This window comes from Microcebus murinus, chromosome 12 (genome assembly GCF_040939455.1).
Source record: "Microcebus murinus isolate Inina chromosome 12, M.murinus_Inina_mat1.0, whole genome shotgun sequence".
NCBI classification, from domain to species: domain Eukaryota; kingdom Metazoa; phylum Chordata; class Mammalia; order Primates; family Cheirogaleidae; genus Microcebus; species Microcebus murinus.
In genome coordinates this window covers 87,749,595-87,760,102 of record NC_134115.1, presented here as the reverse complement: position 1 = coordinate 87,760,102, position 10,508 = coordinate 87,749,595, and the positions used below count along the sequence as shown (strand labels likewise).

The 10,508-nt window shown below is 50.7% G+C and overlaps 1 long non-coding RNA gene across 1 annotated transcript; it reads right to left on the bottom strand.

The window, feature by feature from the left end:
• Window positions 1–684: 684 nt before the first annotated feature.
• On the bottom strand, window positions 685–7,813 carry LOC142874386 (uncharacterized). Its single transcript, XR_012922204.1, has 2 exons — window positions 7,764–7,813; window positions 685–2,242 (listed from the first exon to the last, which is right to left on the bottom strand). It is a non-coding gene; the product is annotated as an uncharacterized LOC142874386 (long non-coding RNA).
• Between the last annotated feature and the right edge of the window lie 2,695 nt (window positions 7,814–10,508).

Sequence of the window (10,508 nt, the reverse complement as noted above, 5' to 3'; positions counted from 1 at the left end):
TGCACACACACACGCAGGTGACAACTGCTGGGTCCGCAGGGACACACCACCCCGGAGGTGAGGGCCGGGGCTCAGAGCCCAGTGGGTTGGGATTCTAATACGGGCTCCGCCGTGGAGTCATCTAATCCCCAGGGCATAATCTAGCTTCCGGAATATTCTCATTGATGTCCTGTTCCAGACGGTTTGTTCAAATTAGGATCCAAGTAAGGCTACCCACGGCATCAGGATGTTAAGTCCTGTTACCTTTTCTAAATTAGTTAATCTCATGCTGCTGGCTTACTGAGGAAACTGGGTCCTGTTGGGTGCCTGCAGCCAGGTCTGTCCCTTTGCCTCCTCACCGTGCCGTTTCACCCGTTTCTCTGTCCGCACATTTCCTGTGGGCTAGCGTTGCCTCCCCTGCCTTTTTTAATGGCGGCTTTATGGAGACATAATGTACACACCATGGAGTTCGCCGTTTTAAAGCGTGCAACTCGACGGTCGCCGGTATAGTCGCAGAGCTGTGCAGCCATTGCCACTGTCCAATTTCAGAGCGTTTTCACTGCCCCGAGACAAACTTCCTGCCCGTTCCCACTCGCTCCTGCTCCGCCCTCCCGGCCCCTGGCACCCGCTGATCCGCGTTCCCTCTCAGTGGCTTTGCCGATTCGGAACAGGTCACATAAATGCAGTCACACGGCACGTGGCCTTCTGTGCCCAACTGTTTTTATTAATACTCAGCTGCTTCCAAGGTTCATCCACGTCATATCACATGTCGGTACTTCATTCCTGTTTATTGCCAAACAATATTCCATTGCGTGATGGACTGCATTTCACTGTTGGGTTCATCAGTTGATGGACATACGGGTTGTTTCCGCCTTTTGGCTATTAGGGATAATTCGGCTACGAACATTCGAGGATAAGTGCTTGTGTGAATATATGTTTTCAGTTCTCTTGAGCATATACCTAGGAGTAGGATTGCTGGGTCATAGTAACTCCATGTTTAACATTCTGGGGAATTGCCAAACTGCTTTCCAAAGTAACTGCATCATTTTACAATCCTACCAGCAAAGTATAAGGGTTCCAATTTCTCCACATCCTCACCAACACTTGTTTCCGTCCATCTTTTTAATATTAGTCATCCTGTAGATTTCTACACTGGTGAAGTGGTATCTCACGGTTTTGATTTGCACTTCCCTAATGACTAATGGTCTTCCCTAATGACCAAGATTCTTGAGCATCTTTTAATGTATTCATTGCAATTTGTATGTCTTCTGTGGAGGAATGTCTATTCGAATCCTTTGCCCATTTTTAAATTGGATTACTTATCTTTTATGAGTGGGTTATAAGAGCTCTTTATATATTCTGGATATAAGTCCCTTGTCGGATATGTGGTCTGCAAAGTTTTTCTCCCAGTCTATGGATTGTCTTTTCACTTTGTTGGTGTTCTTTGAAGCACAAAAGCTTTTAATTTTGATCAAGTCCATTTGTTTATTTTCTTTTTGTCCTCATGTTTTTGGTGTCATATGCATAATCCAAGGTCACAAAGATTTACTTCTATGTTTTTTTGAGACTCTGTCTCAAAAAACAGACAGGCTAGACTGCCATGGCATTGCCCTAGCTCACAGCAACCTCAAACTCCCAGGCTCAAGCAATTCTCCTGCATCAGCCTACTGAGTTGTTAGAATTACGGGCATGCACCACCACACCCGGCTAATTTTTCTATTTTTAGTAGAGACGGGGTCTCTCTCTTGCTCAGGCTGGTCTCGAACTCCTGACCTCAAGCAATCTTCCCACCTCGGAGTCCCAGAGTGCTAGGATTACAGGTGTGAGCCACCACACCTGGCCTACTTCTATGTTTTTATCCAAAAATTTTATAGTTTTCATTCTTACATTTACGCCTATGATCCATTTTGGGTTAACTTTTGTATATGGTGTGAGGTTGGGATCCAATTTCATTCTTCTGATATAGATGTCCAGTTGTCTACACCATTTGTTGAAAAGACTATTCTTTCCTTCATTCTTAGTACCCTTGGCAAGAATCAATTGACCATAAATGTATATGGGCTTATTTCTGGACTTGCGATTTCCCATTGATCTACAGTCTATTCTTATGCCAGTGCCACACAGTCTTGATTACTGTAGCTGTGCAGTAAGTTTTGAATTGGAAAGTGTGAGTTCTCCAATTTTGTTCTTCTTTTTCAAGATCGTCTGGCTATTCCGGGTCTCTTGCATTTCCATAGAAATTTTAGGATCAGCTTGTCAATCGCTGCAAAAAGCCAAATGGAATTTTGAGAATTGCATTCAATTGCATTGAATCTGTAAATCAGTTCAGTTGGTGTTGCCATTTTTACAATATTAAGTCTTCTAATCCACAGACACAGGATAGCTTTCCATTTGTTTAGGCCTGCTTTTAATTTCTTTCAACAATGTTTTATACAGTATACAAATAAAGTGTACATTACAGGGCACAATAAGTGTACAATACAGTGTAGAAATCTTACGCTTCCTTCTTAAATTTATTCCTAAGTATTTTATTGTTTTTGATGCTAATGTAAATAGAATTGTTTTCTTAATTTCATTTTCATAGTGTTCATTGCTAATGCACAGAAATACAATCTTGTATATTGATCTTTTATTCTGCAACCTTGCTAAACTCGTTCATTATTTCTAATAATGTATATCAGTAGATTCCTTATGATTTTCTATATGTAAGATCTTATCTGCAAATTAAGATAATCTTACATGTTCTTTCCTAATCTTGATGATTTTATTTCTTTTTCTTGCCTAATTGCCCTGGCTAGAACCCCTAGTACATTGTTGAATAGATGTGGCAAGAGTGGGCATCTTTGTCTTGTTCCTGATCTTGGGGTAAATGATTTTAGCCATTCACCATGAAGTATGAGAGGGTTTTTGAATAGGTGCACACAAGCAACATTTTAATCCAGATCTGAGAGACTCCAAAGCCCTGGCTCTTTTCCTGGCCCTGGAAGATAAGAGGAGTGGCCTGGTCAGGGAGGCCCTCAGGGAGGAAGTTCAAAGAAGTGTCAACACTTGCATCGGGCTTGGAGGGGCGGGGTGATGTGCTGCCTCACTTCTGCCCGCTCTGTGGCAGAGTGCCACAGAGAAAGGCAGAGAGAGCAGGTGGCCTCAGCACAGGCTGGGGGGAGAAGGTGGACAAAAAGGAGGCAGCCAGGTGGGCAGGTGAGAGCACTGACTTGGGAGCCAGATTCTGGGCTGGAGCTCCCCCTACCCCCACTGTGTACCCAGTCTGGTCATTATTGCCTTTATTGTTGTCATTGTCACTTTCACTGCCATTTGCACTACTGCTGCTGGTACATGGTGGCAGCCCCACCAGAGAAACGGCCTTTCTGATGTTTAGCCCTTACCTGGGCACTCCCCGTGGCCCAGGACTCCTGAGTTCCTGCACCTGCTGCGCCTATCGCCACGTGGGACCCAGCTTCAAGAGGAAGCCCCCCATGGCTTCCTCTAGAAGGGCAGGCACTTGGCCAGCTCTGAAGGCACCCCACGGCCCAAAGGGGGCTCCAGGGCCAGGACCCCAGCCAGCACTGCAGAGATGCTGCCTTATGGAAGCCCCACCACAACTGCAAGAAGGAACAGTCGTTACTACCTGCATTCTAGGGAAGAGAAAGCAGACTTAGAGAAGTTGAGCAATTCGTCTGAGTGTCCACAGCCACTAACGGGTGGAGATGGGATTTGAACCTGGGTCATTGCTCTTTCCTACTAGGCGACAAACCCTGGCCGAGTTGGAAAGCTCAAGAGGTCATCTTGGGGCAAAGGGGATGGGACCCGGGTTGATGTCCCAACGTGCCCCACCCTGCGCCCTAGAAGGGTCCAGGACAGAATGGCAAGGTTGGGCTCCTGCCGTGGGGACTAGAGCACTCACTGCATCAGGCCCCAGGGACCTGCAGTGCAGACCCCTAAGTGTCCCGGAGATCCTACCCTGGGCTCTCAGGGACTGACATGCCATCTGGGGACATCGGGGGCCCATACTAAGCTGTAGCCAGCCCAGGGGCCCTGGAGCTTCCCAAGTTGCTGTGGCTGGGTCCCATCCCCTTCCCCCCATCTTCAACTGATTTTTGGAGCCAAAATGCAGGAGTTAGCATTTCCTTATGTGAAACTCCTTCTGTCAGTGGCGGACATCAGGGAAATCCTTGTGAATCTCGATTCTACCAAACAGGGAGGCAGCACCTCCCCCAGCTCTGGGTCCCACAAAACTGAGCCCCTCCGGTGCCCCTCTCTCCCTCTGCCTGCTGCGGAGCCCGGCCTGCTTTCTGGGTCATTCGCTCCTTGTTCCTCACTCCACAAAGTCACTCACCTCCGGGAGGGGAGGGGCGGTTCCTAGGCAACAAAAACAATAGCCGAGGACAATGACTAACCCTATTTCTCTGTCTTGTAAATCTCTCATTCAAGCATTCAGCGGATTTCCTGCCGAGTTGTGCCAGGCACGGCAGGGATTTGGGATCCAGGGCCCTGCATCCAGGAGCTTCCCATCTAGGGAGGTGACTCGGACCCTCGAGCCACCATCTGCAATCGCCTGTTCCATGCCAGGAGCTGTGTTCCAAGTGGTCCCAGGCACCAGCCCACTGAAAGCTCAGAACAACCCCGCAAAGTGTGTGTTACCCCTACTTTATGAACGAATATGTTTCTTTACTCAAAAAAATATCCGCTGAGCAGCTAGCAGCTGCCTGGCCTGTTCGAAGCAATGACTGTCAAAGGCTCCCCAAGGCCTGCCTCCTTGCGAGCTGCTCCCAGGAGCAGAGGCGACCCCGAACAAGACAGACAAGGAAGGGAGGAAGTAGCAACAAACACTGCAGATGAGAATATAGGAAAGAAAAAAATAACAGAAGGATCTACTCTAAATAGCTTGATCAGGGAGGGACCCTCTAAGGAGGCGACATTTAAACCGAGAACTGAAGGTTGAGAGGGAGTCAGCCTTGAGGAGTGCAGGGAAAAGAATTTCAATTCATGGAACCACCAGCAGGAAACCCGGAGGTGGGGGATAGACCACAGCCCAGGGCTGGAGTGCAGGGGCAGGGGTGTGTGGGGGGCAGGGGATGAGGCCAGGAGGCCTGGGCTTAAGACAAATGTGGAAATTCAGTAAACTCTGAGTTCTCCCAGGTGCCAGGCACTGTTCCACGCACTCAGGAGCCAAAGAGACAAGCCCTCATGGGGTTTCTGTGCTAGTGGGTGGGACCAGGAGGATGAGCTGCAGAAGTCCTGGGGCTCCAGGCATGGCTGGCAGAGGACTGGTCAACACCCCATGGCCGTCGTGGCTGAGAGATCAGACTCCTCTCAACCACTGCATCATCTTCCCTCTCGCCATGAGGTTCTCTGGATTCCAAAGCCAGCAGGGAAACTGAGGCAGCCAGGGACAGCAGGGGATTCATCTGAAATGCACCGCCAGGCGTGTAGGCGTTGGGAATGGACAGGGGGGCCTCAGGGCCCTCCCCCCAGGCCCAGGGCCCTGCCTCCCTCATCACGAATCAGCTTGTGATTAAGTGATCGGGTTAGGAAAGCTCCCTGTGAACAGATGAAATGATGACTCAATCATTCATTCTTCTCACGATGAAGAGACGATGAGACAAACAGATGAAATTAATTCCAGGGTTCCAAGTCCCGGGGTGTTTTCCCTCCAGAGAAGCTGGGAGGGAGGTGAGGTCTGTGTGCTCCTGGGACCACGAGGGACTGTCCCCAAGTCCCCATATTGCTGGAGGCCAGGAGTTGGGGAGGGGCTTCAAGTGGGCCTGCCCATAAATCCCAGCCACCTTTGTGGACGCTGCATGTTCCCACTTGGATGACCCAAAGGGACCTTGGCCCAAACTGGATTCCTTGTCACCCTGCCCCTGGTACCCCAGGCAGACTGGAACCTCCTGCAGGGCTCCTTCAATCTGCGAATGACGCCCATCATCCTCCTAGCTGTCCTTGCAGAGCCTTGAGTCCTCCCTGCCCCTCAGCCTCCAGGTCCCACTTCTGGACACGTCTCAAACACTGCCCCTCATCTCCACTCCTGCAGCCTCCTTCGGTCCCAGCCTCATCACCACCAGCCCTCACAGGCCTCCCTGCCTCCACTGCTCTCCTCCATCAGCCTCAGGGGTCCTGTGAAAGGCAGCTCCGAAGAAGTCGCTCCCTGGTTGCAGACTCCACTGGGCTCCACGCTTGGAATGAAGGCCACTCTTTCACGTGCCCGCCCAGCCAGCATGCCTGTAAGTTTCCGCCCCCTGCTCTGTGGCCTCAGTGGGTGGACTCCCCGGGAGGGGACAGGCAGGTCTGTCCGGGGGCTCTGTGGGGTGAAGTGCTCAGGCTGTGAATGAACACCGAGCCAAGTGACACCCACTAGCATGTGACCTTGGGCAGTCACTGTCCCTCTCTGGCCTCAGGTCTCCTCATCTATGAAATCATCAGCCCCACCTTGTCCTCTGTGATTGAGACCAGGTATATGGATGTAGGGGACACGGTTTCTGAATTTTAAAGCACTTCACAGTATGTGAGGGTGTCAGCATCACTCCTGCAAACCCCAGCAGGAAATGGTGCTTCTCTGCCACCTGCCCCACCCGAGTTCCACCACCCCCCTCTGAGTGACAGCCAAGGGGCAGGGGAGGGGGGAACTGCCGAGAGGCCAGCCGGGCTGTCGGCCTTTCTAGGATGACTCTGCGACACAGCCCCTGCGACACAGGGGCCCCACAGGCCTCACCCCGTGCTGTGGCCCCAGCATGGGGCCCTGCATACAGGTGGCGCTTAGCCAGTGCTCCACGTGAATGCCGTGCACCCCCTGTGGAGGGCGATGCTGGCAAGGCCTGCATGCAACAGGCGATCGGCGCCAACTGCCCGGTGGAGGCAGAGCCGGCCTCGAAGGATGGGCGGGCGGCTGTGCTGTCAGGGGAGAGGAAGGGCGTCCCAGAGAGGGGCCAGCACAGGCACAGGGGGCCCGAGGAGGGCCGAGTGCGGGGCGAGGCGAATACTTGGAAAAACGTAGGTGACATCTGGTGAGAATGCCCCTCTGCCCGGCCCCCATCAGTGCTCTCAGGTAGACGGTGTGGCTCCCCCATCTTACAGGTGGGCAAACTGAGGTGCTCAGTGGCCAAGTCATCTGCTCAAGGTCCCACAGTTAGGGATCCTAACCCAAGTCAGAGACACGGATGTCACCACTGGACTGGACACATCCCCTGCAGGTTTTGGAATCTGTGTACGCAGGAATGAATTTTACATGAAGCAGGGCTTCCTGTGGTCTGGATTAAAACTGCCCCTCTGGGATATTCTCCTCTTGCTGGGACCTACAGCCCCAGTTCTTGGCTTAGGGGCCGGGGATGCACGAGCCTCAGGGGAAGTGTGTGCTGGCAGCAGCCTGGAGCCTCTCCGTGCGGGGGAGGCAGGGGACGTGCAGGGGGACCTCTAGGGGACAGGTCCTCTGTCCAGGCACTAGCACTTCAGGCAGGGGTGGGATATGGGTCCAGAGAGATAGACAATTGACACTATCAGGGCAAGAAGCCATCCATCCATCCACCCATCCATTCATTTATTCGACAAATACTGTCTGTGCCCACAGTCTCAGGGAAGGGGTGATTACAGGCCAGTGAGGTCAGTGCTCCAGGGGAGGGTGTGCAGGCAACTGTGGGAGCCCAGGCCAGGCAGGGAGGCAGGCGGTGCAGTCAGGGCAGGCTTCCTGGAGGAGGTGGCGTCTAACCTGAGACCTAGAAGGCAAGCAGGACTCAGTGAGGCCAAGAGGTAGTGGAAAGCACCTCAGCCTGAAGGAACAGAACAGCACCTACCTACTCTTAGAGGGCAGTGGCCGTCAGGGACCAGAAGAGCTCAGTGTGGCTGAAGCAGACAGCACCAGGGAGGAGTGAGAGGTGAGCTTGCAGAAGACAGTGGCCAGGACTGGGGTGACACAGGTCCTGGAAGACACAGTCAAGAGCAGGCTTCTCAGTGGAGGCAGCTGGAGCCCCTCGAGATGTCTAAGTGGGGGAGAGCTGTAGCCACATTTCCTGTTCAGAAAGACAGCTCAGACTTCTGGTAAGGGTGGGCCCGGGCACTGGGACCAGCTTTGCAGCTTAAGATAACTTAAAAACTTATATCTAAAATAGAGCTATATTTTCAAAAGCACTAAAAACTTATAGGAGAGTAAGAAATTTTCATACCAGACCTGAAGGAAAACAGGCACTCGGAGAAGAGAATACAATGGTGAAGCCACTTTTGCCTAAAGAGCTGCTCCAAGCCCAGAGGAACCTGTTCTTTGCCATCTGTGAAGGACAAGGGGACAGAAACCAGGGCCATGGCCCCCAGAATGTAGATGTCTAATAGGATATCGTCCCACGATTATCTACATCTTCAGAGAGAGGCTGGCTGGAAGTGGCCCAGCCCTCCTGAGACACTATAGCTGGGTCTGTACGACTCAGGTCGTCCAGGCAAACTCAGGCTTGGATTAAGGTGGGTCCATACAGGTGGTAAATCCAAGGGTGTGGCAGAAACAAACAAAAATATTCTCTGGAGAAAGGTAGCTTCATCCCATGCCTTCTATTATCCCTGCACTTAATTTTTCAAACACTATGACCAACACACAAAGAAAACTAGGCACAGACAAAAAATAAGACACCATGAGAAAAAACAAAAACAATAGACTGGCCGGGACAGTGTCTCACGCCTGTAATCCTAGCACTCTGGGAGGCTGAGGCGGGAGGATGACTCAAGGTCAGGAGTTTGAAACCACCCTGAGCAAGAGTGAGACCCCGTCCCTACTAAAAATAAAAAGAAATTAATTGGCCAACTAAAAACATGTAGAAAAAATTATCCGGGCATGGTGGTACATGCCTATAGTCCCAGCTACTCGGGAGGCTGAGACAGGAGGATTGCTTGAGCCCAGGAGTTTGAGGTTGCTGTGAGCTAGGCTGACGCCACGGCACTCTAGCCCGGGCAACGGAGTGAGATTCTGTCTCAAAAAACAAAACAAAACAATAGACCCCACCAAAGTTTCAGATATTGGAATTAGCAGACACAGACTATAAAAGAACATAATAAAATAAAAAGACAAGCTTGAAATGTCAATAGTGAACATAAAACTATGAAAAGTGACACAGCAAATTCATAAAAGAACCAAATAAAACTTCTAGAAATGAACGTTACAATAACCAAAATCTAAAACTCAGAGATTTTATTTCTTGACCTGTTGGTGATGGTCCCATACATGTCTGGTTTCTAAGCATTCATTAAACTGCACATTTGTTTTTCACTCTTCTGCAAAGCTATATGTTTGTCATTTGTGCATTTATGCAGTGTATTATATTTTGAAATAATAAGGTCTTTTTAAAAAATACTCAATGGATGGGTCTAAGAATGAGCTAAATGCAGCCAAAGAAAGAATTAGGACAAAAGAAGATAGGTCAAAAGAAAATATCCAGAATGCATTACAGAGAGATACAAAGATAGGAAAAAAGGAGACGGTAAGAGGCAGAGGGGATAGAAAATAGAGTTTCATTGGTGTTCTGGAAAAGAGAGAAAATGAGCAGAAACGATGTTTAAGAGATGATAGCTGACAATTTTCCAGAACTGATGGAAGACACCAAACTATGGATTTAAGACACCCAAAGAGTCCTAAGAATGAGAAATATAAAGAATCCACTCTTCAATCCTTCATAGTGAAGCTGTAGAAAGCCAAAGGTAAGGAGAGAACATTCCTAAAAGCAGTCAGGGAAAAAGAGCTGGATTCACTTTCGAGACAGCCCAGTTAGACTGACAGCTGACTTCTCCACAGCAACGGTGGAAGCCAGAGGCCATGGAAAGTGCTGCTCCCTGGAGTATTATCCACCATGAAATGTCACTGCGCTGCCGAGTGCAGGATGGCCTGCAGGGGCCAGACAAGAGGCTGAGGACCCAGCCAGGAGCTAAGATGATGTGGCCTGGACCGGGTCCATGGCGGGGGGGGGGGGGAGGACAGGTCTGAGAGAAGCTGGTGAGGGGCAACCAGGCAACTTGGTGTTTGAGCGTTTATGGGGGACAAGGTGAGGGAGGAAGGCCAGGGCAAAGGCCAGGTCTGGCTCAGAAGGCTGTATGGCTGCAGGGACCTCCTCGGAGATGGGACTCAAGAGAAGGAGCAGGCTTGGGAAAGGACGGGCTTAGTTTGGGATGTAGTAGTCCCAGAAAATCAAGGCCATTGGTTCCCAGAAGAAGAGGGAATACAGTCAGCTCTGAAGAGCAGGTGTCAAAAGGAAGAAGATCTACAAGATGGCAGAGAACAGCACACACAGGTCCATAGAGCAGGGACCGGGCGGGGGTGCGGGGAAGGGCACAGGCCAGGCAGGGAGGTGGGCTGGGCAGGCTCTTCCCACCTGGGGGCCCAGCAACCAGCAAAGAGTGTGGCCCAGAGAAGGTGCTCAGCAAACACGTGTTGAGCAAATAAAGAGATGACTTCCCTGCACGTGGCAGGTGACTGTGTTTGGTGGCCACGGTGAAGCCACAGCTTCCTTGCTCCTCCTTTTCTACCCAGTGCAGAGAGCAAGACCTGCTTACTGGACATCCTC